We start from the raw sequence: 26,265 nt of genomic DNA, 5'->3' as shown, positions 1-26,265 counted from the left end.
GAGTTCTCGTGTGTGTGTGTGTGTGTGTGTGTGTGTGTGTGGTCAAGTGAGATAATCCTCTTAACTAAACACTGTAATTTGCACTGGTCTAGAGGCCAAGTACGAAGATTTGCAAAGGGGGAAGTACGGGACATATCCTCCCTCGAACACTGATGTGCACTCAGAGGGCTCAGGGCACCCACAGGCGACCTGAGAGGAGCTATGCTAAGTGTGACGCTGGTGACTGTGTGGCTTGACCGGCAAGGGGAAGACTGACCATGTGAACCTCACAGGTAAAGATGCCCAAATGTCCCCCATTGCAAACTGTCCTAGGTTGTAAGTCAGTGGGTAGGAAGGACCCTGTCGTCATCAAATGCGGTGCCTCTCTCTTTCAGAACTAGTCACGCGCCACAACCTGCTTGCAGAAGAGCTTAGGAGTCTCTCCACTGTCAGGTCAGCGATGCAATCAGTATGGTGGCAGATTGGAACACTGAAGTAGAAGTGTTTACCCTAGAGACACCGGCAACACAAACGTGAGAAGTCTCTCTCCCCTCGACCCTCACCTCCCGACCCCCCCCCCCCACCCCGTCACGCACTTACTAGTCACAAAACATTTTCCAGCTCACCTGGAAGATGGGCACTTGACAATAATGGAACCATGCTGACCGTTGCATGTGAGGAAGGTCGATTATACACGGGGAGAAGAGCGGATAACAAGACAGAAAGCAGTAGGGGCAAAGCCAATAAACAACAATGACCATCAGAAAGGCCGCCCAGGACCCTCTGTGAGGAAGGCTGGTGGAGAGGCCTCAAATCACCTCATTTGTAGCTTTAGGAGAAAGTAGAGTTGCTTAGAGCTATCTGAGACCAAATTAGGTTAGAAAATGTCTGGTTACTGGGGCTAAAGAGATGGTTCAGGGGTTGAGAGTGCTTGCTGTACTTACAGAGGACCTAGGTTTGAGTTCTAGCACCCACACAATGGAAATTCTCGAGCATGAATGTGGTATATATTCATACATATAAAGCAAATCTAGAAGAATCAGGCTCTCTCTTTACATTATCATCAAGCTAAAGTGATCATACTTCTGCTATTTGATCAATCTCTTATTTCTTTGTTTGGAGCAGGTCTAAAATGACTCTGATAGAATTTTGGCCCAGATGGAAGACACTTTTACCTTTTACTTAGACTATCAATGATGACTTCTTTATAATCTAATTTTGTGGTGGGTGTCAGGTCCAGTCTCCTAGCCCAGTTCTCTGCCAAGGTATGAAGGTTCCCCTTTAACTGGTGGTCGAATTTCATATACCTGTGTCTTAGGGTTTCTTTTGCTGCGACAAAACACCATGACCAAAAAGCAAGTTGGGGAGGAAAGGGTTTATTCAGCTTATATCTCCACATTGTTCATCATTGACAGGAAATTAACAGGGCAGGATCCTGGAGGCAGGAGCTAATGCAGAGGCCATGGAGGGTGCTGCTTACTGGCTTGCTTTCCCTGCTTGCTCAGCCTGCTTTCTTATAGAACCCAGGACCACCAGCCCAGGAATGGCACCACCCACAATGGGCTAGGACCTCCCCCACTGATCACTAATTGAGAAATTTATACACACACACACACACACACACACACACACACACACATTAATATCTGGGCAATTGCTTGTTATGGACTTGATTGTCCCTATAGCTGGGGTCTCCTATAGCTTGAGATCACAGCATTACATACAGTATGGAAGTTATGCAGTATGTGTTTGTCTTTCTAATGTGTGTCTCCAAAGATGTAGAGACTTGGATGATGAAGACGAAATAGTTTGTGTCCGGCCATCCTAACAGCACTGAGGTGAAGAGAGATGCAGCGTAAAGGCGAGGTGGCTGCTCCCTGCAAGGATGCTGATGGAGGCCGCAGGTCAGGCAGCTTCAACAGTCACGTGACTGGGGTAGAGAGGTAGGAAGTCGTCAGCAAGGCTAACGAGCATTTAGATCAGATGTGCTAGACACTTCGCACATGCTTCATTTCCATTATTACTAAATTACTACTCAATTAAATGGGATTATCTCCTCTAAAATGACAACTAAAGTAGTCACTGACAAGACAGATGAAAATCTAGCTTTGGGATATCTTGAAAGTGGCAAAATATTCCAATATAATAATAGTTAACAGTGGTGTAGGCAGATCCTATCTTCTGTGCTAGCCAAACAGAAGAGGTCTCAAAATTGTTGATTGTGACTGGTGACATACTTTTATAAACATACCATATAGATTCCCAAAGAGTTTTTAAATTTTTTTAGTTTATATTACTACAAGTGGATATTTTGCTTGCATGTATGTGTGTGTACCAATTATATGCCTGGTGCCCACGGTCCTCCAGACAGTTGTGAGCTGTCATGTGGACACTGGGAATTGAACCTGGGACCTCTGGAAGAGTAGCCAGTGCTCTTAACCATTAAGCCATCTGTCTTGCCCATACCAGAGACTTCTTAAATTGTACAACCTAGCACTCATAGATTAAGGATAAACCAAATGTGGTATCTGCCTACCATGAACTATTAAAGAGAAAAAAAAAAAAAAAAACCTCCTGACATCTGATACAAGTGTGGTGACCCTTGAGGACCTTATGCTATGTGAAAAGCCATTTGCAGCAAGACAGATACTGTGTGGTTTTGCCAGGCTAGGAAACTCATGATGGCAGAAAGAGAAATGGGAGTGGATATGGGGAGGTTTTCTTGGGAGCAGTTTCTGTTTTGTGAGGTAAAAGCTTGCGGAGCCTGGTTGGACAACAGTCTGAAATCCTTCCCAGTCTGAGCTCCCGCTTGGTTACTGTGATGCACAAGTTGCTTTGCTTGTTGCAATAACCAAACACCTGGCGAGAAACACCTCAAGGAAAGGAATTCAAGGGTGAAGCTCAGCCAGGCGGTGGTGGTGCACGCCTTTAATCCCAGCACTCGGGAGGCAGAGGCAGGCGGATTTCTGAGTTTGAGGCCAGCCTGGTCTACAGAGTGAGTTCCAGGACAGCCAGGCGGCCATACAGAGAAACACTATCTCAAAAAAAAAAAAAAAATATATATATCAAGGGTAAAGTTCACTCTGGCAGGAAGTGTGAGTCATGTTGTATCCACAAAGCAGAGACAGAGAGCGCATGTGTTCAGCTCCTTTTCATTCACTGTGAGACCATAACGAGCAGATGCTGCTGCTTACCTCAGGGTGGGTCTCTTTCTCTTTTTCTGGAAACACCCTCAGAAGCTTGGCTCCTGGCTGACTCCAAATGCAGTCAAATTCACAACGAAGCCACCATAGATGGTCATTTCTACATGTATTTTCCTATTTAATTACAACTGATTATATATATATATATATATATATATATATATATATGTATATATATATATATATATATATATATATATATATATATATATATAAAAGAGTTCATGCCGCCCTTTAACACTATGGCTCCTCCGCCTGTCCTGCACTCTCTAGTTTTTATTCTCCTGATGTATTTTCTACTGAGTAGCTGTTTGAAGAGAATTTGAGGTAAGGAGGATGTTGAGTGTCTGAGGTAATGAGAAGATGGAGTTTGGCACTCTTGCTCCTGGGTGGATTTCCTAACAATGCGCTGGAGATTCTGGGAACAAGAGCTGGAGGGTACACTCCAGGGCAGGACTGCCTCTGGCTGTGGCTTCACCCTTTCAATTTCTCAGTAAATACCTACCTTCATCTCTCTTCAAGTGCTCTAAGGATCAGCACAAAGGAGCTGGGGTTTTTTGAAGTTAATAGACTGAAAAGTGTTGGCCCTGAATGGCGTTTAAAATCATCTTGAATCCTAGTTCTTTCTCGCCTGGCTTTAAAAATATATTCATTCATATTTCATCAACTCAGTTTTCTTAATCTTGAGGAGCAATGCCATTATTGTTAATTATTATTATTAAAGATTTCCTTCTCTCCTGATTGATTTTGTTTTCTTCAGAGTCCCTCTCCTAGGACTCAGCTGACTGGCTTCTTTTGAGAGAAAACCATTTGGCAACTTGTTCTTTGGTTGTGAAAGTACTGGACAGATTTTAAGCCCTTGGATTTCCTGACTGGCCCTGGTCCCTTGCTGCCTAAACAAAGGGACCCTTCCAACCCTTAAGCGTGCAGGGGACATTGCATTGAGTGTTCACTGCCCTGGGATTAGTTGGAGAGGCAGACACAGGTGGGTCCTCTCCACGGTCACTCAAAGAGGCTCTTTCAGGAGTCTCAATGTGCAAACAGAACAGGGAAGGTGGGCCAGTCGGCTAGTCTCCTGTGCAGCCGGCGATTGTCCCTTCCACAATGAGAGCTCTTCTCTCTGCAGGCCTGTGGGGCTGGCACAGTGGTTTGTTTGGTCCTGAGAGAAGTGGCCCCTTGCTTCTTCAGCCCATCCACACTGCTTCCAATCTCTGGTACACATTTGCTACACCTGTCAATTTTGCCCACCCTGTCGGACTACCCTCTAGAAGCCTCTGACTTAAAATCAGGCTCCACGGTGGCATGAATGTAGCATCCACTATGCCACTCACCGAAAGTAAACCTTGCGGGTTACTGTCACTCATGATCAATGCTACCATTTTCTGATATTCACCAACAATTGATACAGTGGGTTGTTTAACTAAACAGTTACTAAATAACAACAGTTCACAATTACAGCTCACTGCTCAGAGCTAGCCCTGCCTTACATTGTATTACTCTGTTCCCATGCATGCAATATCTGCATGCTACTCTGTAAGGTGGGAGCTGATGTTATGCTGTTTTCCTGCTGAGGGGGAGAGCCAGGCATGCAGAAACAGAAGCCTGAAGAGGGGCAGCAGGGAGATGGAGTTTGGTATTCTGTTTTTTTGGTTTGTTTGGTTTTTTGGTTTTAATTCTTCACCTGAATTCAGTTAGCATCTATAAATGTAGGCGCCTCACCAGCAGCCAGCCTGAATCATGTGACTGAGCTCTTGCTTTCTCGTGGGATGGAAGTGTCCAGCAGAGTTAGTTGAAGATATAAAGGTTTGGTAGCTGAGACCAAGAGGAGAGAGAAATGTCTACAGTTCCCAAGAAAGACAGACATAGTCTGTGTCAATAGGCTAGACAAACACCATCAAAGGGAAGAGTCAAGGATGTGTGATGGCTGAGGAGGTGGACGGGTAAACTGAAAGCTATCAGGAAGCTGTGTTTGGACTGAGACTGCCGAGAGATATACTTAAGGAACAGAGTTTAGGGCTCTCTCTAGATGGCTGGAGGACCTCATTCTAAGAGCAGAAAGGGGGCTGGAGAGATGGCTCCAGGTCTAAGAGCCCATATTGCTCTTATCAAAAACCTGAGTTTGGTTCCCAGTTCACAAACACCCGAGGACACTTGGGGACCTGTACCGGTTTGTTTATTTTTGTCAACTTGACCCAAGTTGGGGGTCATTTGAAGAGGAAACCTCAATTGAGACATTCTCTCCATAAGACTGGTCTGTGGGCAAGCCTGAAGGGGCATTTTCTTGATTAATGATTGCCCATGGGGTGGAGGTTGGGCACTCACTGTGGGTGGTCCTATCTCTGGGCACATGTTGCTGATCGGTGTAAGAAAGGCAGCTGAAGGTGAACCCACGAGCAAGCCAGTAAGCTGTCTGCAGCTCCTGCCCTGACGGACTGTCTGCAGCTCTGTCTGCAGCTCCTGCCCTGACGGACTGTCTGCAGCTCCTGCCCTGACTGGCTGTAAGTTGCAAGATGAAGTAAACCCTTTCCAGTCCAAATTGCTTCTGGTTGTGTTTATTACAGCAGTAGAAAGCAAACTATAAACAGGATCCAATACCTTTTGCTGGGCTCTGCTGTCACCAGTGCCCACACACCCTTGCACGTGGGCATGCACACGTGCACACACACACACACACACACACACTCCTGTCACACACACACAATACTCACAGAATTCAAAATAATAAAAATAAATCTTTAAAAGAAATCCCAACCACATCTGCTGCCCTAAGATTCTTTGTTTGTGCTAGAGGAAGTTTGGGGGAATTTTTGTGTTATTTAAACAATACATTTGCCGTGGGCATTTAGCCTATAAATCCATGCACAGTTATCCATGCTCAGGCAAAGAACACACAAGCATTAAGTCTCAACCACGCTGATAGTGTGGATCTTTCCAGAAAAACCTCCATAGGAGAAAAAACTTCTGATGCCTTTCTATTTAATACAAATCTCAAGCTTGCTTGATACCAATAACTATCCATTCAAATTGAAACGCACCCAGGCTTTGTGCGTGTCACCCAGCTCAGACAGCACATCTCACCCACCAGTAGTCGCCAACAGCATACAAAACAAATGGTGTTGTCTTAGTGCCAAGCCGATTTAGCAGTTGATCACTACTGCCATCTATAGGTAACATGTAGCATGACACCTCGGCATCGATTGTGGGCAAGATACAGCTGCTGCGCTGGAGGAAATTACCAGGGTAATTTTTTAAGTTTTTGTGTATTTGTTTATGTCCTTGTGCCATGCATGGTTCTCGTGTGAAGGTGAGGGGACAAATTGTGGGAGTCAGTGGTTCCCTTCCACAACGTGGGTCCTGGGAATCTGGCCATCCGGCTTTATGGCAAGGAAGGTAAAGAACTGGGTTAATGGAGGCTAGGAACTAGGAGTAGGAGCTGCGCTGGTTACTAGCTACAAAGTTTCCGTTTTTTCAAGAGGAAAAGAGTCCTGGGGATATATGATGGTGTTTATAAACAGTGAGTGTTCAATCCTTTTATTTATTTGTTTGTTTGCTTGATTGTTTGTTTTTCGAGACAGAGTTTCTCTGTGTAGCCCTGGCTGTCCTGGAACTCTGTAGTCCAGGCTGGCCTCGAACTCAGAAATCCGCCTGCCTCTGCCTCCCAAGTGCTGGGATTAAAGGTGTGCGCCACCACTGCTCGGCCAGTTTAAAATGGAAAGTGTTTTGCATATGCTATGGCAAAGAAAGATCACCGTCACAGCAGCTTGGAGTACAGATAGCACAAGACTGGTCACAAACACACAAAAGCTTATATTCATCATCGTATTTCTATCTTTAAAATTCCGAGGCCCGAGGGGTGGTTCGCTGGGACAAGGTGCATTTGCTGCCAATAGGGAAGACCCCGTGTTCAAGCCCCAGGATCCTCGGGTGGAGAGGTAGAACTGACTCTCACAAGCTGTCTTTGGGCTCGGGAGAGAAGCTCGGGGGAGGCAGAATCCTGTCTGTACGTGGAAATTTACTCTGCTGTGACCTCTCCATCAGAGGAGCCACAAAGGATAGCTGGGCTAAGATGTTGCACATTGTCTAAAAGGGACAGGAACAACAGCCGAGACAACTCCTCTGTGTTTTGTTACTGCACTCATAGTACATTTTTACAGACCAAGGCCGAGGGGCTAGGCTGCTGAAACCACAGCTCTTCACCTTGGAGTTGATCCCCTGCTGTGGGAAAACTCTGCTAATTAGAAGTCCACCGTTGACTAAATAGCCTTCTGGTGCTAGTCTGGTAATGAAGGACTCCCTTTGTTAACAGACTTTCTCCTTCTCTGACCTTGTCTGGAGAATTCCAAGCCCCCACATTCACCTCTACCTGAGGAATGTCACATAGCCTCCATTAGTTCATAGGATCAATTTCGTTTCTCCTGACAAAACCTGTTCAGCTAGCACCTGAGATTCCTGAAATGCTTCCCCATGCTAATGAGGTATGCCAGGTACCCTAATCCCCCAGCAAATGATCTTTGCTCATCCCGGATGCCCTGCCCTCAGTCCCCCCAAACTTTATAAGCCTTCAGTCACCCTAAGTAAAGTTGAGCCGCCTATCAGCAAGCGGTCCTGGTGTGGTTACTCACCACATGTACTCACAGGGCTTTGGAACCCCCTGTTCAACATCTCTGCTCCCACTCGCTGCCCTTGTGGACTGTATTGGCTGAGAATCTAGGAAGGCAGGGAGACTCATACCTTGGCTTAGCACAAGTGGGAAGGGAAGAGAAGGGAGCAAGGCAGGATGTCAGCTCACTCTGTCTTATACCTCCTGGTTGGAGTACCACCGGAGTTCAAGGATCCTCACCTCACAGTGAGCCCTGTAGTACGTGTGACCCTTCTTTTATGGCCTGCTTCATAGCTTTGGAATGTTTAAACATAGGCTAGAGCCTTCATTCATATTCCTGGTCCAGATTCAAGAACGCTAGTAGCATCTCCTGGATGATGAAGACCACCTGAAGCACAAACTCACCGATCCTGCGTGCTATCTCTTGGAATCAGAATTTGCATCTTTCCTGGCAGTCTTGAGCCACTTTAGAAACTTCAGGAACACGGGTAACTGGTTGTGGTGGTTTGAATGAAAGTGCCCACCCCCGACCCCCAGGCTCATATGTTTGAATATTTGGTTCTGAGTTGGTGGAACTGTTCGGGAAGGGTTAGGAGGTGTGGCTTTGTGGGAGGAGGTGTGTCATTGGTAGCTGTTTGGGGAGGGTTAGGAGGCGTGGCTTGGTTGAAGGAGGTGTGTCATTGGTAGCTGTTTGGGAAGGGTTAGGAGGTGTGGCTTGGTTAGAGGAGGTGTGTCATTGGTAGCTGTTTGGGAAGGGTTAGGAGGTGTGGCTTGGTTGAAGGAGGTGTGTCATTGGTAGCTGTTTGGGAAGGATTAGGAGGTGTGGCTTGGTTAGAGGAGGTGTGTCATTGGTAGCTGTTTGGGGAGGGTTAGGAGGCGTGGCTTGGTTGAAGGAGGTGTGTCATTGGTAGCTGTTTGGGAAGGATTAGGAGGCGTGGCTTGGTTGGAGGAGGTGTGTCATTGGTAGCTGTTTGGGAAGGGTTAAGAGGTGTGGCTTGGTTAGAGGAGGTGTGTCATTGGTAGCTGTTTGGGGAGGGTTAGGAGGCGTGGCTTGGTTGAAGGAGGTGTGTCATTGGTAGCTGTTTGGGAAGGATTAAGAGGTGTGGCTTTGTGGGAGGAGGTGTGTCACTGGGGACAGGCTTCAAGACTTCGAAAGACTCCACGGTGTGTTCTCTGCGTCTTCCTGTTTGTGGATACACACGGAGCTGTTACTGCTTCTATGTCTTTGCTTTACCATCATGGACTCTAACTAACCCTATGAAACCATAAGCCCAAATTAAACCTTCCAGTGTTCTCTGTCTCCTTGTCTTATCACAGCAATAGAAAAGTAACTAAAACTCTGAGGTAGAGCAATCAGAGGTAAGCTTTCCACAGTGGCCAGGGAGGCCCGGGGAAGAGGTCAGGGAGCCTGCTAGGCCAGGGGCGGAGGCTGGGAACTGGCTACAAATGCAGCTATCTGGGCTCAGCCTAGCCTGGGAACTGACTGCTTAGAAACTTTTTGCCTGAACAAAAATAAGGCAACTGGACCAAGGTACCCTTCCACCAAGTGTGGCTTTTGTGGGCTGCCCTGCGGATGAGTGTGTCTGAGCCACTGTGAAACAGAGAGCACAATTAACAACGGGGAGCTGGAGGGACCACAGAAGCTCTATAGGTGAGCATAAACTGTGCCGCCTCATAGCTCTGAGTTTAAAACTTGTATTGGTAGCCAGCTTGTGAATCTCGAGTTCAGACCTCAAGGGTGGTTATCAAACCAGTAAGACGGGCTTTCTAGCACCGTCTAGGCTTCCGTTAGAATAAAGCAGGAGGGGCAAGCGATAGGCAGCCTTGCCGCTATTTATCGTCGCTTCATCTCATAAGAAGCGAGACAAAATGGATATCCTCAACCCTCAGCGCGAGAAACCACTTAGGCTGCAGCTGTGACTGTGGCTCGCTGTCAGAGTCACGCTCAGCTGGTGAGTTTTAAGCCCCCCTGAAGCATCTGCAGAGGTACAGCTCCAGAAGTCACAGGGCCCTACTGTGCCCGGCATATTTCTAAGGATGTCCCCCACTGGAGGATCTCCATAAAGTTAAACTTGAAAAACAGAAACCTCCTGGGACAGTCATGCCATACTGAAAACCACCAGTAGGGGGCAGTAGAATACAAGTATCCTTGTGAAACCGCAGAAAAGGTTGAGTGTGGAGCGCTCTCTCTCTCTCTCTCTCTCTCTCTCTCTCTCTCTCCTTCTCCCCATCTCTCCCTCTCTCCCTCTCTCTCCTCTCTCTCCTCTCCCTCTCTCTCTCCCTCCCTCCCTCCTTCCCTCCCTCCCTCTCCCTCTCTCTCTCTCCTCTCTCCCTGTCCCTGTCCCTGTCCCTGTCCCTGTCCCTCTCTCTCTCTCTCTCTCTCTCTCTCTCTCTCTCTCTCTCTCTCTCTACCTGTTGGTTCTACTCTGTTCCTGGATCTTATATACCTCCCCCAGACAAACCCAGTATTCTCACACTTCACCGTGTGTTCTCCTGAACTGTTCCGCTGGGTTCAACACTTTACCCAGACGATTCCCAGTTATGCATTAAGGAAAGCGTCTCCTTTCTACCTAAACTGGGGCTGTCTTTCATTGCTTAGGCGATTCCTCTAAGAAACCTCCCTCACTGGTAGTGCCGATTTCCTCTTTCCAGCTCCATTCCTGTATCGATCTACCCACAGACCTCCTGCTGGCGTTCCTAATACAGGAGTTTGAACCTAGTGGGCTAGGGCAGGGCGAAGTCTCTATATTTGGGTCACAGATGATACACAGGTGGGTTGTGGGGTGTTGTGCTGCCTTTGTATCTCATTGCCACCATTCTATGGCTTCTGTGAATTTAATGTCACTGTGCTTCCAGATGTTGAAAATGAAGGCCCTACCATCTGCCCTGAAGGTGTCCTGTCATCTTCATGGCTCATCTCTCTTTGGGAGTCCTCCCCATCCCGGCGGAAGCTTTTCAAATACAATCAAACAACATGACTGACTGCACACCCCCGGTACCTCAACTTATTTGCTTTTTCTTTTTGGGCCATTAATGCCTGCCTTTAGTAACCTCGAATGCCAGGTGGCTGTGCCTAATGGAATGATGTCAACCAGCCTATCTTAAATATGTCTGTTTGTCTTACCCTTGGCTTCTCATGTGTGCTGCTTGGTTTTAGCTGTCATTGACAAAACCTAGAATCACTTGGGAAGAGTTTTAGTAGGAAGCTATCTAGATGAGATTGACCCATGGGCATATCTGTAGGGGATTATCTTGACCTTTAGTTGGTATAGGAAGACCCAGCCCCAATGTGGGCAGCACCATTCCTTAGGCTAGGCCCTGAGTGGTGTGAGTAATGAAAGCTAGGAAGCAAATGAGCAGGCAGTGTGGGTGTGTTTGTTCATCTCTGCTCTTGGCTATGAATAGGATGCTTCAGTTCCTACCTTTATTTCCCACAGTAATGGGCTGTACAGGGCTGTACTGTAAACCCTTCCTCTAAGTCAATTTTCATCGTGTGTGTGTGTGTGTGTGTGTGTGTGTGTGTGTGTGTGTGTGTGTGTGTTTGAGACAGGGTTTCTCTGTATAGCCCTGGCTGTCCTGGAACTCACTTTGTAGACCAGGCTGGCCTTGAACTCAGAAATCTACCTGCCTCTGCCTCACAAGTGCTGGGATTAAAGGTGTGCACCACCACGCCCGGCTCATTGGGGTATTTTTATCACAGCCACAGAAATGAAACTAGGACCCTGGACAGCAATAATGGTGCTTGCTGTGGTCTGGCTTCTGCTTTAATGACTAGAGACAGCTTTCCTACTGCCATGGGAAGAGTGGCTGATGACTCCTCTGCACCCCGAGTCTCAGCCACCCCCCCCCAGTCCCGCCCAGTAACTACGACACACAAGAGAGAGCACAGCCAGGGTTGATGAGTGAGAAAATGAGTGAATGCTCAGAGAACGCTCCGAATTTGGAATCCAGCCCCAGTTCTGCCCCCTCCCATAGTGAGGACCAGATCCAGCGAGTAGCCCTGAGCTCGCAGCCACATTACTGTGACTTCTGCTATGAGCTGGCAGAAATCACAGCCCTGTTCATGACCTGTTCACAGCAGCAGCTTCCTCTACCATCTCCTGTTTGTCTCCTGTTCTAGGGTCCCACCTTGTGCCCACACACCTGTCCAGTCCCCTTCAATCTGCAGACCTCAGATCTCATGCCCTATCCTCTGTGGTCTGAATGTTTTTATCCCATCAAATTCTTACACCGACATCCCAACTTGAATTATGCTAGTATTGTTAGACAGGGCCTTTGGAGATAATTATCATACTCCCCATGAAGATGGAACTCTTATGAAAAGATCAGTGTCCTTAGGAAGAGGGCTCAGGAGAGCTGCCCTTCTCCCTCCACCTCACAGGATACAGTGGGAAGGTGCCTCTATGAGGGCCACACCATTCACAGTCTGCTCGCAACCTGTCTTGGGCTTCCGCACTATGATAAATGCATTTCCGTTGTTTATGCTAATATTTTGTTAGAACGTCCTGAACAGACTGAGAAAACAGCTGAGATGCCCCCCTGAGCTCCAGATAGACCTGATTATAGGACCTCTCCAGCCTAGCCAAGGTCACGCCTAACACGCCAACAGTCAAGTTCATCGTATCTATACCTCCCAAGCCAGCTGTTTCCTTCATCTTTTTTATTGCCATAGCCGCCATGAGGAAGACAGCATGGGAGGAGGGAAGAGGTGATTTCAGGGACAGTGTGGACCACGGTAGCAGAGATCTGAGACAAGCAGAGGGGACCATTGGCATTCTCCAGGGAGAGCTCTCATTCCGGGCCCTGCCATACAAGAGCCACAGTGTTCCAGTCCTGAACACAAGCAGTGGGGTTCAGGGGGACTCTGGCTTGCCCAGGTGGCCTTGGAGCCTGGGAAACAAGAGGACCAGCCCTCGAATGGCTGCCTGAGGTGCCACACTGCTCACTTCCCAGGATAGACTCCTTATAGATACTGGATTCTAACGCTTTCACCTTTGAACCATAGCTATTTCTCCTACCTGAGCGCTTCCACACTCGGGGCTGATTCCTGTCTCTCCTTCCTACAACTATGTAGAGCATGGGGAGCAGGGGTGAGCATCTTAAACGCTGGGTATGAGCAGTTTTTATTCAGATCTAAGCTGTGCATCATGTGTGTGCCTACTGCCCCTGGAGCACGTGAGTCCTTTGTTCTGTGACGTCAGCCTCGATGCCTTCGCAGATAGAGCCTACTTCACCATTTCTGAAGCCAAATCCCAAGTCTGCCCCAAGAGTTATGATTTACACTCGGATCCCCAGAACCCTCTGAGCCTCACCTCTATTGCTCCAGCCTGGCGCTGGCGAGCTCAAGGGGACCTCAGCTCTCACTTGAATCACTGCTGGTCCTGCCATCCACCCAACCCCCGTGTTCCTGTCTATCCCCGGAAGATCACTCAGAAGACAAATCCAAACTGCCTCTGACTCCAGCTCCCACCCCTCGGCCATTCTCTGCTCTTCTGTCCTCAGATGCCCTCTGTCGCTTGCTGCATGTGACATTCTCCCTACTCTCAGAGACACAGGAGTCTCCCTGCCTGTTCTGCACAGATGGCTTCTTTCTCTTGGGTTATTCCCCTTTCTCAAGTGCTGATGTAGGTCACTAGGCTATTCTTCCTCTCTATTCTTGAGTGTCCACTTCTAGCTGTTAGATCCTTGTTCCTCTGTGGTGCTTCCTCGGTGCTTTGCTTCTTGTCTCTGTTCTCACCACTAGTGGGTGAGCCCTGGGGGTGTGTGGGTGAGCTCTGTGGGGGTGTGGGTGAGCCCTGTGGGGGTGTGGGTCAGCCCTCCTGTGAGGGTGTGGGTGAGCCCTGTGGGGGTGTGGGTGAGCCCTGTGGGGGTGTGGGTCAGCCCTCCTGTGAGGGTGTGGGTGAGCCCTGTGGGGGTGTGGGTGAGCCCTCCTGTGAGGGTGTGGGTGAGCCCTGTGGGGGTGTGGGTGAGCCCTCCTGTGAGGGTGTGGGTGAGCCCTGGGGGTGTGTGGGTGAGCCCTCCTGTGAGGGTGTGGGTGAGCTCTGTGAGAGTGTGGGTCAGCCCTGTGAGGGTGTGGGTGAGCCCTCCTGTGAGGGTGTGGGTGAGCTCTGTGAGAGTGTGGGTCAGCCCTGTGAGGGTGTGGGTGAGCCCTCCTGTGAGGGTGTGGGTGAGCTCTGTGAGGGTGTGGGTGAGCCCTGTGGGGGTGTGGGTGAGCCCTCCTGTGAGGGTGTGGGTGAGCCCTGTGGGGGTGTGGGTGAGCCCTCCTGTGAGGGTGTGGGTGAGCTCTGTGGGGGTGTGGGTGAGCCCTGTGGGGGTGTGGGTGAGCCCTCCTGTGAGGGTGTGGGTGAGCCCTGGGGGTGTGTGGGTGAGCCCTGTGGGGGTGTGGGGGAGCCCTGTGGGGGTGTGGGTGAGCCCTCCTGTGAGGGTGTGGGTGAGCTCTGTGAGAGTGTGGGTCAGCCCTGTGGGGGTGTGGGTCAGCCCTGTGGGGGTGTGGGTGAGCCCTCCTGTGAGGGTGTGGGTGAGCCCTGGGGGTGTGTGGGTGAGCCCTGTGGGGGTGTGGGTGAGCCCTCCTGTGAGGGTGTGGGTGAGCCCTGTGGGGGTGTGGGTGAGCCCTCCTGTGAGGGTGTGGGTGAGCCCTGTGAGGGTGTGGGTCAGCCCTGTGGGGATGTGGGTCAGCCCTGTGAGGGTGTGGGTGAGCCCTGTGGGGGTGTGGGTCAGCCCTGTGGGGGTGTGGGTGAGCCCTGTGAGGGTGTGGGTGAGCCCTGTGGGGGTGGGTGAGCCCTGTGAGGGTGTGGGTGAGCTCTGTGGGGGTATGGGTCAGCCCTGTGGGGGTGTGGGTGAGCCCTGTGAGGGTGTGGGTGAGCCCTGTGGGGGTGGGTGAGCCCTGTGGGGGTGTGGGTGAGCTCTGTGAGAGTGTGGGTCAGCCCTGTATGGGTGTGGGTGAGCCCTGTGAGAGTGTGGGTCAGCCCTGTGGGGGTGGGGGTGAGCTCTGTGGGGGTGTTGGTGAGCCCTGTGAGAGTGTGGGTCAGCCCTGTGGGGGTGTGGGTGAGCCCTGTGGGGGTGTGGGTCAGCCCTGTGGGGGTATGGGTCAGCCCTGTGAGGGCATGGGTGAGCCCTGTGAGGGTGTGGGTGAGCCCTGTGAGGGTGTGGGTCAGCCCTGTGGGGATGTGGTGAGCTCTGTGGGGGTGTTGGTGAGCCCTGTGAGAGTGTGGGTGAGCCCTGTGGGGGTGTGGGTGAGCCCTGTGGGGGTATGGGTCAGCCCTTGACCATCTTTGTGTTTGTGATGGTTTGTATATTCTTGGACCAGGGAGTGGCACCATTTGGAGGTGTGGCCTTGTTGGAATAGGTGTGACCTGGTTGGAGTAGGTGTGTCACTGTGGGTGTGGGCTTAAGACTGTCACCCCAGTTGCCTGGAAGTCAGTCTTCCACTTTGGATGAAGACATAGAACTCTCAGCCTGCACCATGCCTGCCTGGATACAGCCATGCTCCCACCTTGATGATAATGGACTGAACTTCTGAACCTGTAAGCCAGCCCCAGTTAAATGTTTTTATAAGACTTGCCTTGGTCATGGTGTCTGTTCACAGCAGTAAAACCCTAACTAAGGCAGTGTTCATCAATACTTTTCCAGGTCTGATCCCTGGACCACCCATTTCAGTATCACCTGGGACACTTATGGCCCCAGCCCAGGCCCTCCTAGTCAGAGCTCTAGGATCATAGCAAGAGACCGTTGTTCTAAGCACTGTAGGCAATCTTGATGTATATTCAAAGATTGGCTGACAAAAACAAATGAGAACTGGATAAATGTGACAGAATGTGATTTGCTGTTTTTCACCATGGGCTGAATTACTGAATTACAGGGTTGGTTATCTGCTGAGACGAGAGCCCTAGTCTGGCACCTGACCTTGTCACTGTGAGTGCAGGCTGCCTGGGGTGCATAGCATCTGTCCTTTCCACAGCTCCTGTTGTACAATCATGGATATGAAAGTTTCAGATATAGCTTGAGAAACCCGATGACCCAAGAGAGACCTTGGTTCTCCACGTGCCACATTGGGCACTCGGGAGGTTGCGGTGCCTGCTTCCCATCCCACACTCTCGAGCTGGAATCAGTTGGAATCTGAGGGGGTTCTAACCCCTGAATGCTTAGAGTCATTATCGTCCTGTGGTGACAAATATCCCTACTCTCAGGTTCAGCCTGAAGGTGTCAGTGACAGACCCTGCAGCCTTCCATTGTTGTTTTGGGCCTCGGTTCTTGGATGTGTTCATTGATGAGGGGACCTAGTGTCTCAAAAAGACAACAGAATTGTGGAGGCAAGAATCTCTGAGTTCAAGGTCAGCCTGGTCTAATGAGTTCTAGACCAGCTAGGACTACCCAGTGACCCTGTGTCTGGGAAGGAGGAAGAAAAGGAAGAGGAAGAAGAGGAGGAAGAGAAAGAGGAAGAGGAGGAAGAGGAGAAGGAAGAAGAGGAGGAAAGACAGTCTTATCTGGTGAGCTTCCTAAAGGTCACTTGGAAATAATGGATTTTTTCTTCTATCTGATTTTACCATGTCTTCTCCACTGGCACTCAACAAGTGGTGGGTTTTGTTCACCCACAGACAAAACTCTAAATGGCCATTGAAGAAGCCAGCATTTGTCTCCTTCAGGACTGAAGGCTGCACCCCTTCATGTCATATCAAAAGTTCTTGTAGGCACAAGTAGAGGTGCTTTGACAAGCTAGTCACCCCATTCCTGCCTCTCTCCTACTTATCTTCAGCCTGTGTTTCTGCATGTCTGTATCTCTTTCTTGCTCTCAGTTTTATTCTCTATTGGCTTAGACCTTTTGACCTGTCTTCCCCAGCCTGAAGTTTTCATGCCTGGCTGACTCACCAGCCAAGGCTTCAGTGAAGGCTACTTTTGAGGGCATGATCCTCCTTCTGCCTGAGGTTAAGGCTTTATTCTGTCCTTCCTGTGACTGCCTTGGCCACTGCCTTCTCTGCTTTAACCAAGAACTCTGACCCGTCTGCTCTCCAGCACCCTTCTCAGAGGCTGGTCCACACAGGGCTCACGTACCCACCAGCTGGCTTTGGCTGAATCACCTCACCAAACGGAAGTGAACAACTTTCCAAATGTGATGTCTCGCTTCTCTTTTGTCCTTGGATGAAGAGCTAGGTACATTGAATGGGAAGAGTGCACCAACAAGAAATGAGACATTTCAGAGAGTGTGGCCACACAGAGAAAAAAGGAAAGGAAAGGAAAGAACAGGGCACATGGAGAAGTGCATAGCCAACAGGAAGTTGTAATTGAGAGTCTGTCTCTCTGTCTCCTTGGGAGGAGGATTGCTGAACTAACAGCACTGTGGAAACTTTCTGCTCTGAATTATTCTCTGCTGTGTTGGGCCTCTGGAGCAAGGTTATAAATAGAAGCTGAACCCAGATTTGTCAGACAGAGGGATTATAGATTGCGTTTCTTCATATAAGAATATTTAGTGGCAGCTCTGCCTCAAACATTAAGTGGAACATCACACAAATTATGGAACCAACTTCTCTTCCCCTCTCAGGATTGCAAGGCACAGTGATGACTTGGAGCTCATCTCCCAGCCTCTGCAGAGTTCTCCTCCGCAGATTCCCCGTCAGCACTGTCTTTAGTGTCCCCTCTACTAACTTGGAAGGCAGCCACCTCCACATCCACTGGAGACATGATTGTTGGAAAAGCCCCTGTGCCAGCTAGTTCTATGTCAACCTGATAGACGCCGAGTGATTTGAGAGGTGGGCACATCAGCGGAGAAATCGCTTCAGTGAGACTGGACAGCAGGCAAACCTGTAGCAATGCTGGGGCATTTCCTTTACTAGGAGTTGATGGGGGAATCCCAGCCCACTGTGGCTGGCTCCATCCCTGGGCTGGTGGTCCTGGCTTCTGTAAGAACGCAGACTGATGATGTCACGATGCAAGCCAGGAATCAGCACCCTCCATGGCCTCGGTTTCATCTCCTTCCTCCAGTTTCCTGCCTACCTGAATTCCTTCCTGCCTTGGTTTCCCTCAAGGATCTATGATTGGGAAGTATAAACCAAAAATACCCTTTCCTCCCCTAGTTGCTTTTAGCTGTGATATTTTATCCCATAAAAGAAAAGAAACTAGCTAAGACATCGTCTGTAGGGCAGTGTCTAGTGTGACGCAGTAGTTTCCTGAATTAGAAGAATGGACACGGGTGACATTATCGATCAGGAGACTGCGGCGTTATTTTAAATAAGAGATTATTATGTGGTTGCTTTAAATGTCTAGAGAAGAGTCTCTGATTACACATCCCGACTTGTGTTTTACCTGGATCTTAAAAGGACAATAAAAGCATCTTTCTGTACACTCAACCAATGACTAAATACTTGCCAAATGACTGACCAAACGTCCCATATGAATTTGTGATGGTTTGTATATATCCAGCCTAGGGAGTGGCACTATTTGGAGGTGTGGCCCTGTTGGAGTAGATGTGTCACTGTGGGTGTGGGCTTTAGTACCCAAGTCCTAGCTGCCTGGAAGCCAGTATTCTGCTAGCAGCCTTCAGATGAAGATGTGGAACTCTCAGCTCCTCCTGCACCATGCCTGCCTGGATGCCACCATGTTCCTGCCTTGATGATAACAGACTGAACCTCTGAACCTGTAAGCCAGGGCCAATTAAATGTTGTCCTTATAAGAGTTGCCTTGGTCATGGTGTCTGTTCACAGCAGTAAAACCCTAACTAAGACAGAACTTAAGTCAGCAGAGTGTTAAGATTAATGTTTCAGATTCTGCCCCCTTGCCACTGAAACATGCCATGCCCTTCAGTGTTGACACCAAGCAGAGGTGGTCAGAGCAGGTGGCCGCCAAGGTCCAGGTCCCTGTTACCCATCCATAACTCCAGCACTTTGTACTTTCCTCCTACATATCAAAGCTTCGTGAGTGAAATGCCCTCCCGGCTAGCCGGATAACTGATCATTAGCAAGGGAGAAGCTCTCTCTAAATATAGAAGGTCAAGTTAAAGTCCACACTGCAAGACAGCTATGCATTTACACATCCCTGGATTAGCAGAGACAGGAGTTAGTGAGTAGCTGCTTACAACGCTAGCCATGCTTGGTCATAACCTTGCTGGGGCTTGGTGCCAGTGCTTTCTAAGTTGGCTGAAGTCAGTATCATCTGACTCTGGATTTTTTTTTATATGCTTCTATTTTTAAAGCACATAATAGTTTTGGATGGTCAAAATGGGGTCTATGCCAAGGTAGAGGTGGAAAAAAGGAAAAAAATGAATATCTAAAAGCTGCAATAAATAGTTTGTTTGTTTTTTATTATCTTTTTGCATGAACTTCCCCTGATATATTTTTGAGTGTGTATGAACCACGATATCTTTATCAGAAAGAGACCCTAAGAGATAAAAATATCACATCAAAGAACACACCCACTCCATCTCACATCACAAAAGTGTCTCACAAATTCTATTCCCCACTAACAGGATCAGGGCTCCTCACAGAAACATCTGCTTCAAGAGGAGGGATGAGACTGGACCAGCTGTCACATGAACAAGCTGTTGCTGTAACAGATACCCTGACAGAAAACAAACCTAGAGACAAAAGGTTTTATTATGATTATTATCTCCAGGTAGCAGGGCAATACTGAGGTCAAGGCAGGGACTCAAGCAGCCGCAACATCACACCCAAGAACATAAGCAGATCCTTAGTTCATATACACACACACAGACACACAGACACACACACATACAGACACACACACACAGACATACACACACACAGTCACACAGACACACAGACACACACACAGACAGACACACACACACACAGACACAGACACACACACACACAGACACACACACACACAGACATACACACACATACATACAGACACACAGATACATACAGACACACACATACACACGCATACACACACAGACATACACACACATACATACAGACACACAGACACATACACAGAGGGAGACACACATACACACAGAGAGAGACACATACAGACACACAAAGAGACACACAGACAGACACACACACATACAGACACACACACAGTAGGTTGCTTATACTCAGCTAGCTAGTTTCACTTTTAAAAAGTTCAGAGCCCAGCCATGAAAGGCTGGATCAATTAACAACCGAAGGAATCCCCACAGACATACCCACCTGCTAGAGAACTCCTCAGCTGAGACTCTCTTTCCAGGTGACTCTAGATTGTGTGGCAAGTTGACATTTAAAACTAACCTAAACACCTGCCTATCGAAGACAGGAGCACAAAATGAATAGTAACTTCGAAGAAGCTTGAAATGATTGGAAAATATTTTAAGTGTTATCTGTAGTGTGGTGGTGCATGCTTACATAGCAGCACGTGAAAAGCTGAGGCAGGAGAATCATGGGTTTCCATTCAGTTCAGGCTATTCCGTGAGTTTCAGGTAGCCTTGGCTATAGCGTGAGTCTTTGTCTCAAGAATAAAAGAAAACAAACAAAAGGCCTTAAACGTAAATCCATGAGGTCCCAAATTTCCTCCAACAATTAAATCATACCTCTGTATGATATGCATGGTGTGGGTGTTGGAACATGCGTGTGTGAGTACGTGTCCGTGTCCATGTGTGCACCTGTATGAAGAGGTCAGAGGTTGGTGGTGTCTTCCTCATTGCTCTCCACTTGATTGACAGGGTCAGGATCTCTTGCTGCATCTGACTAGGAGAGCTAGCCAGTGTCTCTTGGGTGGTGTTTCTGCATCCATGGGATTGCAGAGGGGCCACCGTGCTCACAGGGTTTTCTGTGTGGGTTTGGAGAACCCACACTCTGGTTGTATAGGAACTGGCCCCCCTCCCCAGACCTCTACACCACCCTAGGTGTTTGAAGGAAGCTAGGATCCATCTCAGAATTCTGAAAACTGGAAGGGAAACATAAAGAATTTATGTTCCTCCTGCCCGCTGTAGAACTGTACTGGAATTATTATTTAATGGTAGCCAGTAGTTTATGAAACAAATTTCTATCTTTAAAAGAATTCAAGATAGGAAATGCAGAAGGAGCGGCAGAATAACACCCTCTTACAACTTCTAATAACATTATCAATCGAGACGAATGGGTTTTAGTGACTGCTAAAAGATTAAACGCTGATGGAATTTTATAATGAATGAAGACAGCTGGGACTTCCCAACTGGCCAATGACTTCTTCTTCCCTTTTCATTAATTTAATTTATTTATCCACTTTGCATCCTGCCCCCTTCCTGGCCCCTCCCCTCAGAGGGCCCCTCTCCCTATTCCCGTCCCCTTCTCATCTGAGTTCCCCCCACCCAGCACATCAAGTCACTGCAGAACTAGGTGTGTCCTCTCCCACTGAGGCCAGACAAGGCAGCTCTATTAAAGGAATGGGATCCACAGTCAACAAACCAATGACTTTTAATGAAAAAAAAAAACAAAAAAACAAACCAACTTCATAAACCTTCTTCTGAGGTGTAGATACCACCCATACACAATTCAAATTACCACACCAATATTGCCCTGAGATGATAACCAGACAGACATTGCAGAAAAAGAAAATTATAGATTCATTGACTGTATGCTGCCTTCCTTTGAAAGGCTCCTAATCACCTTTGCTGAAGGATACGAATGCACCTAAACTACACATACATACATAGCAGGCATATACAGTGTGTATAAATGTGCATATACGAGCATAATCTATTCTTCTGACTTCTATGCTTCTATCCTGATTCCAAATTGGAATCTTCCAAAACAACAACAATAACAACAGCAGCAGCAGCAGCCCAGAAACAACGACTCTCTCTTCAGTGATCTACACCCCAAACAAGAAGATTTAATGCATATAGAAGATGCCTAGTAGGCATTTGTCGTAGGAATGGCTGGAAGGGCTGTTCGGCTGCTCATGTGCATGACATCATGAGGCTTGTTAAAGTGCAGCAGGACAGAAAAGAGCAGGAACAGAAGAGTTAGGGGCTCTGTAGGAGTGACGGACAGGTACCCAAGGCAGGAGAGAGCCTCACAGTGGAGTAAGAAAAGAAAGAAAGGAGAGGAGACAAGACAGCAAGTTAGTCTGCCTGGAGTGGCAATGGCAGTGTAGTTTATATTTAAAGGGAGCAGAATTAAACTTTAACCCTCAAGGCAGGTGAGATGGCTCAGTGGGTAAAGGTGCTTACCACACAAGCTGGGTCACGTGAGTCTGATCCCTTGAGCCCAGGATGGGAGAGTGCCCACTCCACAAACCTGCCCTCTGACTTCCATACATGTGCCCTGGCATACACACCCATACAGACATCACCTGCACAACAGAATAATAGCTTTCAAATTTTAAGGATTTGTTTAGTTTTATGTAGTGTCACATGAGTGCAGTACCCACGGAGGCCAGAAGAGGGCGTGAGAATCCCCCCGGAACTGGAGTTAACAGACAGTAGCGAGCCACCATGTGTTGTTGGGAATGGAACCTGGGTCCCCTGCAGAAGAAGCTGGCGTACTGAGCCATCTCCCCCTCCCACCCTCACCCCCAAATAAAAAGAGTAGCCCTCAGTACACACTTTTATTGCTTCGGTTATCACAGTAAATAGAAACCTCTGTCAGCTTGTTTGCACTCATCCCCATTTGGCCCGATGCAATCTTTTCACTGGGCTGGGCAGTCTTTGTTTTTAGGGTCAAACCAGAGGCGTCCTGCTAAGTCATCTTGAAACCAAACTTTGCTTGCTCTGCATGTTGTTTAGTAATTTAATTAAAATCCCAGGAAGCTTTGGATTAGAGGAATCGTCCTTTAAGCAAATCCAGGTTAGTAAGACGCTGTGACCTGTCTGGGACAATTCCCTCATCCAAAACATCCGGAGCATTGCCTGGATTAATTTGCAACTCACTGGGAGATTTTTTTCGGTTCAATCTGCTAGAGATTTTCTGTCTGCTTCTATTTCTCTTTTCAATTCGGGCCAATATGCATTTATTCAACTCCTTTATTGAAAAAACGATACAAGAAGTGTTACTAAGTCCAAAGAATAAAGAAAATGGCAGATAAAATTCAAGAGGAAGACGAGGTGTAATGAGTGAATAAATATGTTCACTCATGAATAAAAATTTATTCATGAATAAATAAATCCACCCATCCAACAAATGAACCCACAGAGCCCTTATTTTTACTAGACACTGGGTTATTATGCAATATAGAGAGGAACACAGATCAGCATTTCTGTTTTTTGGGGGGATTTTGAATTTAATTTATTTTTATATAAAATACCAATTAAACTCTATGAATCCAATTTACATCATCAAACACTTCTAAAAGAAAGAAGCCAAGAACAATCTCTTTGCACCTCAAGAAGATATAGAATGGAGCTGGTGAGGTGGTGCAGCGGGTAAACATATTTGCACCATGCATGGTGACCTAAGATTGATCCTTCGAGATGGTTTTCTGATCTCCACACACATGAACTGTGTACAAGCATGTACACTGGACACACATGAGCTGTGTACAGCATGTGCATTGGAGAACACACACACAATTTATCTGTTTGTTTGTTTTCTTGGGGCAGGATCTCTCTCTCTCTCTCTCTCTCTCTCTCTCTCTCTCTCTCTCTCTCTCTCTCTCTCTCTCTCTGTCTCTCTCTCTCTCTCTGGCCCTGACTGTCCTAGAACTTGCTATGTAGAGCAAACTGGCCTTGAAGCTACAGATATCTGCCTGCCTCTGCCTCCCAAGTGGCAGGATTAAAAGCATGCACCACCATGCCCAGCTAAAGCATTTTTAGAGAGAAGATATGAATTATCTTCTTTGGGAAATGCTAACAAAATCATGCTGCAGTGATGAACACACTTGAACATGTGGTCAGACAGAGTCCTGTGGTCACGACCATTAGGCTGCAGAAAAATAATATTTTAATTAAATTTTCTGTTAGGGGCTATGGGAAACATCCCATGCAGTATGTTAGGTGTGTATTTAGTATGTTAGGTGTGTTTTTCTCTTTGAGCAGTCTGTAAAGTTTTGTAGCTTCAGAGATACTAGTCATTAAAAGTAATTGAAGGTATGGAATGGGAATTCTGTAGGAAAAACGAACATAATTAGAGGTCAGATTCTGTCCTACACTATCAGAGGACATAAGTGTGTGCATCCACATACAGTGTGTGCATCCACATACAGTGTGTGTGCCCACATACAGTGTGTGCATCCACATACAGTGTGTGCATCCACATACAGTGTGTGCATCCACATACAGTGTGTGCATCCACATACAGTGTGTGCATCCACATACAGTGTGTGCGTCCACATACAGTGTGTGCGTCCACATACAGTGTGTGCATCCACATACAGTGTGTGCATCCACATACAGTGTGTGCATCCACATACAGTGTGTGCATCCACATACAGTGTGTGTGCCCACATACAGTGTGTGCATCCACATACAGTGTGTGCATCCACATACAGTGTGTGCATCCACATACAGTGTGTGCATCCACATACAGTGTGTGCATCCACATACAGTGTGTGCGTCCACATACAGTGTGTGCATCCACATACAGTGTGTGCATCCACATACAGTGTGTGCATCCACATACAGTGTGTGCGTCCACATACAGTGTGTGCGTCCACATACAGTGTGTGCATCCACATACAGTGTGTGCATCCACATACAGTGTGTGCATCCACATACAGTGTGTGCATCCACATACAGTGTGTGTGCCCACATACAGTGTGTGCATCCACATACAGTGTGTGCATCCACATACAGTGTGTGCATCCACATACAGTGTGTGCATCCACATACAGTGTGTGCATCCACATACAGTGTGTGCGTCCACATACAGTGTGTGCATCCACATACAGTGTGTTCATCCACATACAGTGTGTGCATCCACATACAGTGTGTGCATCCACATACAGTGTGTGCGTCCACATTCAGTGTGTGCATCCACATACAATCTGTGTGTCCACATACAGTGTGCGTCCAGAGCTAGTGATGCTGAGACTAGTTTGTCCAGCTCTTCCCAGATAGACTTTGAAATGCAGCCAACAGAAGAAATGATCTTATCCCTGCTTAGATTTTTATCTCTGCACCAATGGTGTTTGAGCTTATTATATCTAGGCACTGGGTTACTCCTGTCTATTTCTTCCTAAGGCTAATTAGTGTCTTGTGACATAACATTGGTTGCTTAAGTCATCATGCAGGGCTATTCACACCACAGAAACTGGCCAATCCCACAAACCAGCACTTGTTCTCCCCTTTTGTTTCCCAGACTTAAGAAGTAGAGAAAGGTGCTAGAAAGATAGTCCTTAAAGCTTTCAGAATTGGAAGGTTCATCTGCAGCATGCCAGCATCTGGGTCATTACAGAACCCAACATAGTGAGCACAGAGAGACACGATCAACTGCTCGAGGATTATTTCAAAAAAAACCTTTAATTTACTGGACTCAAAGCCTTCAACTTAGAACTGACTTGTGAAGGGGACTGGAACTGCGCTTCACACCTCCATAGAATGTTTTGCATTGTTTAAATCTCACAAGCTGCTCATGGAGTCCAACAGTGCTTTCCCACTAGTGTTGCTTCAGATTCACACATTTTCATGAGTCAGATCATTTCCTGAAAGGGTCAGGATGCTGACACTACCCCCACCCCTGCCTTCCCTCCATCTTGATTACCACCATCCCTCATGAACGTCCAAGCTGAGGTCAAAGCGTAGACAACATTGTCCTCCAGACCATGCATAAGATGAGGAGAGAGGGGGAAGTAGCCTGCATCACTGACCAGTTCCACCCCAGCACTGCGCCCCACTAAATGTCTGGGGTGAAGAAAGCACATACAGGCTTCTGACCCAACATTGTACCTACCTGTCCTGACTTGGTCATCATGGCTGTGGCTAACACCTTATGGGAAACGCCTACTCACATATGAGTCAAGCTTGTTACCACTCGTAGGACCCTTGAGAAAAGTCTGTCTGTAGTCAACACTGCAGAGGAACAAGGGAGGGATAGGGGACTGGAAAAAGAAGATGGCACAGGGGGAGGGGGCAGGCAGAGGGAGAGAGGCAGGGGAAGGAGAGACAATCAGAGGCCAGCAGGTTAGAAGAAGACTTTGAGGGGACAATGTGTCATGTGGATCTCAATGGGAGGGTCTTGCACACAGCAGTGTTGTTGGGAGAGGTGTGCCGGGGACTTCTCAGACACAGATCTACAGTTCAGCTGAGAAGAACCTGGCCCTGGCTCTATAGATATGGAGCCACAAGGAGCTGTAGTTTCCAGGGAAGCTCAGACATGGGGACCTCTGGAGAAGCCTGCAGCTTCAGCCTGGACCCCATCAGAACTGGGACACAGCCGTGAAACGACAACATTGCTTCCAGAGAATACTCACACTCCTGCGCACAGGGAAAAAAAAAAATGGGCCAGAGGTTAAAAGGTCAAAAAAGCATGGTACCCAGATTAAGAATCGGTGTTTGTCAGCAAGCAGAGAAGACCTCGGAATTTAAGTTAATCATGAAAGCTATTTACAGGTCTTCTACAACGCTGAAGC

The 26,265-nt window shown here is 47.8% G+C and overlaps 1 protein-coding gene and 2 long non-coding RNA genes across 6 annotated transcripts in view; 2 read left to right on the top strand and 1 right to left on the bottom strand.

Annotated features, from left to right (window-relative positions):
* Cldn10 (claudin 10) overlaps nt 1–26,265 on the bottom strand; it is an 86,655-nt gene that overhangs the window by 47,904 nt on the left and 12,486 nt on the right. The gene's annotated exons all lie outside the window — the stretch shown is intronic.
* Gm32382 lies at nt 6,377–11,021 on the top strand. The gene is made up of 3 exons (XR_383773.4): nt 6,377–6,422; nt 8,129–8,270; nt 10,639–11,021. It is a non-coding gene; the product is annotated as a predicted gene, 32382 (long non-coding RNA).
* On the top strand, nt 16,235–18,122 carry Gm41248. Its single transcript, XR_874964.1, has 2 exons — nt 16,235–16,268; nt 17,318–18,122. It is a non-coding gene; the product is annotated as a predicted gene, 41248 (long non-coding RNA).

The sequence above is a fragment of the Mus musculus genome, chromosome 14 (genome assembly GCF_000001635.26).
Source record: "Mus musculus strain C57BL/6J chromosome 14, GRCm38.p6 C57BL/6J".
Lineage (NCBI taxonomy): Eukaryota > Metazoa > Chordata > Mammalia > Rodentia > Muridae > Mus > Mus musculus.
Note: the sequence above shows the minus strand (reverse complement) of the source record. Positions and strands in the feature narration are given on the sequence as shown.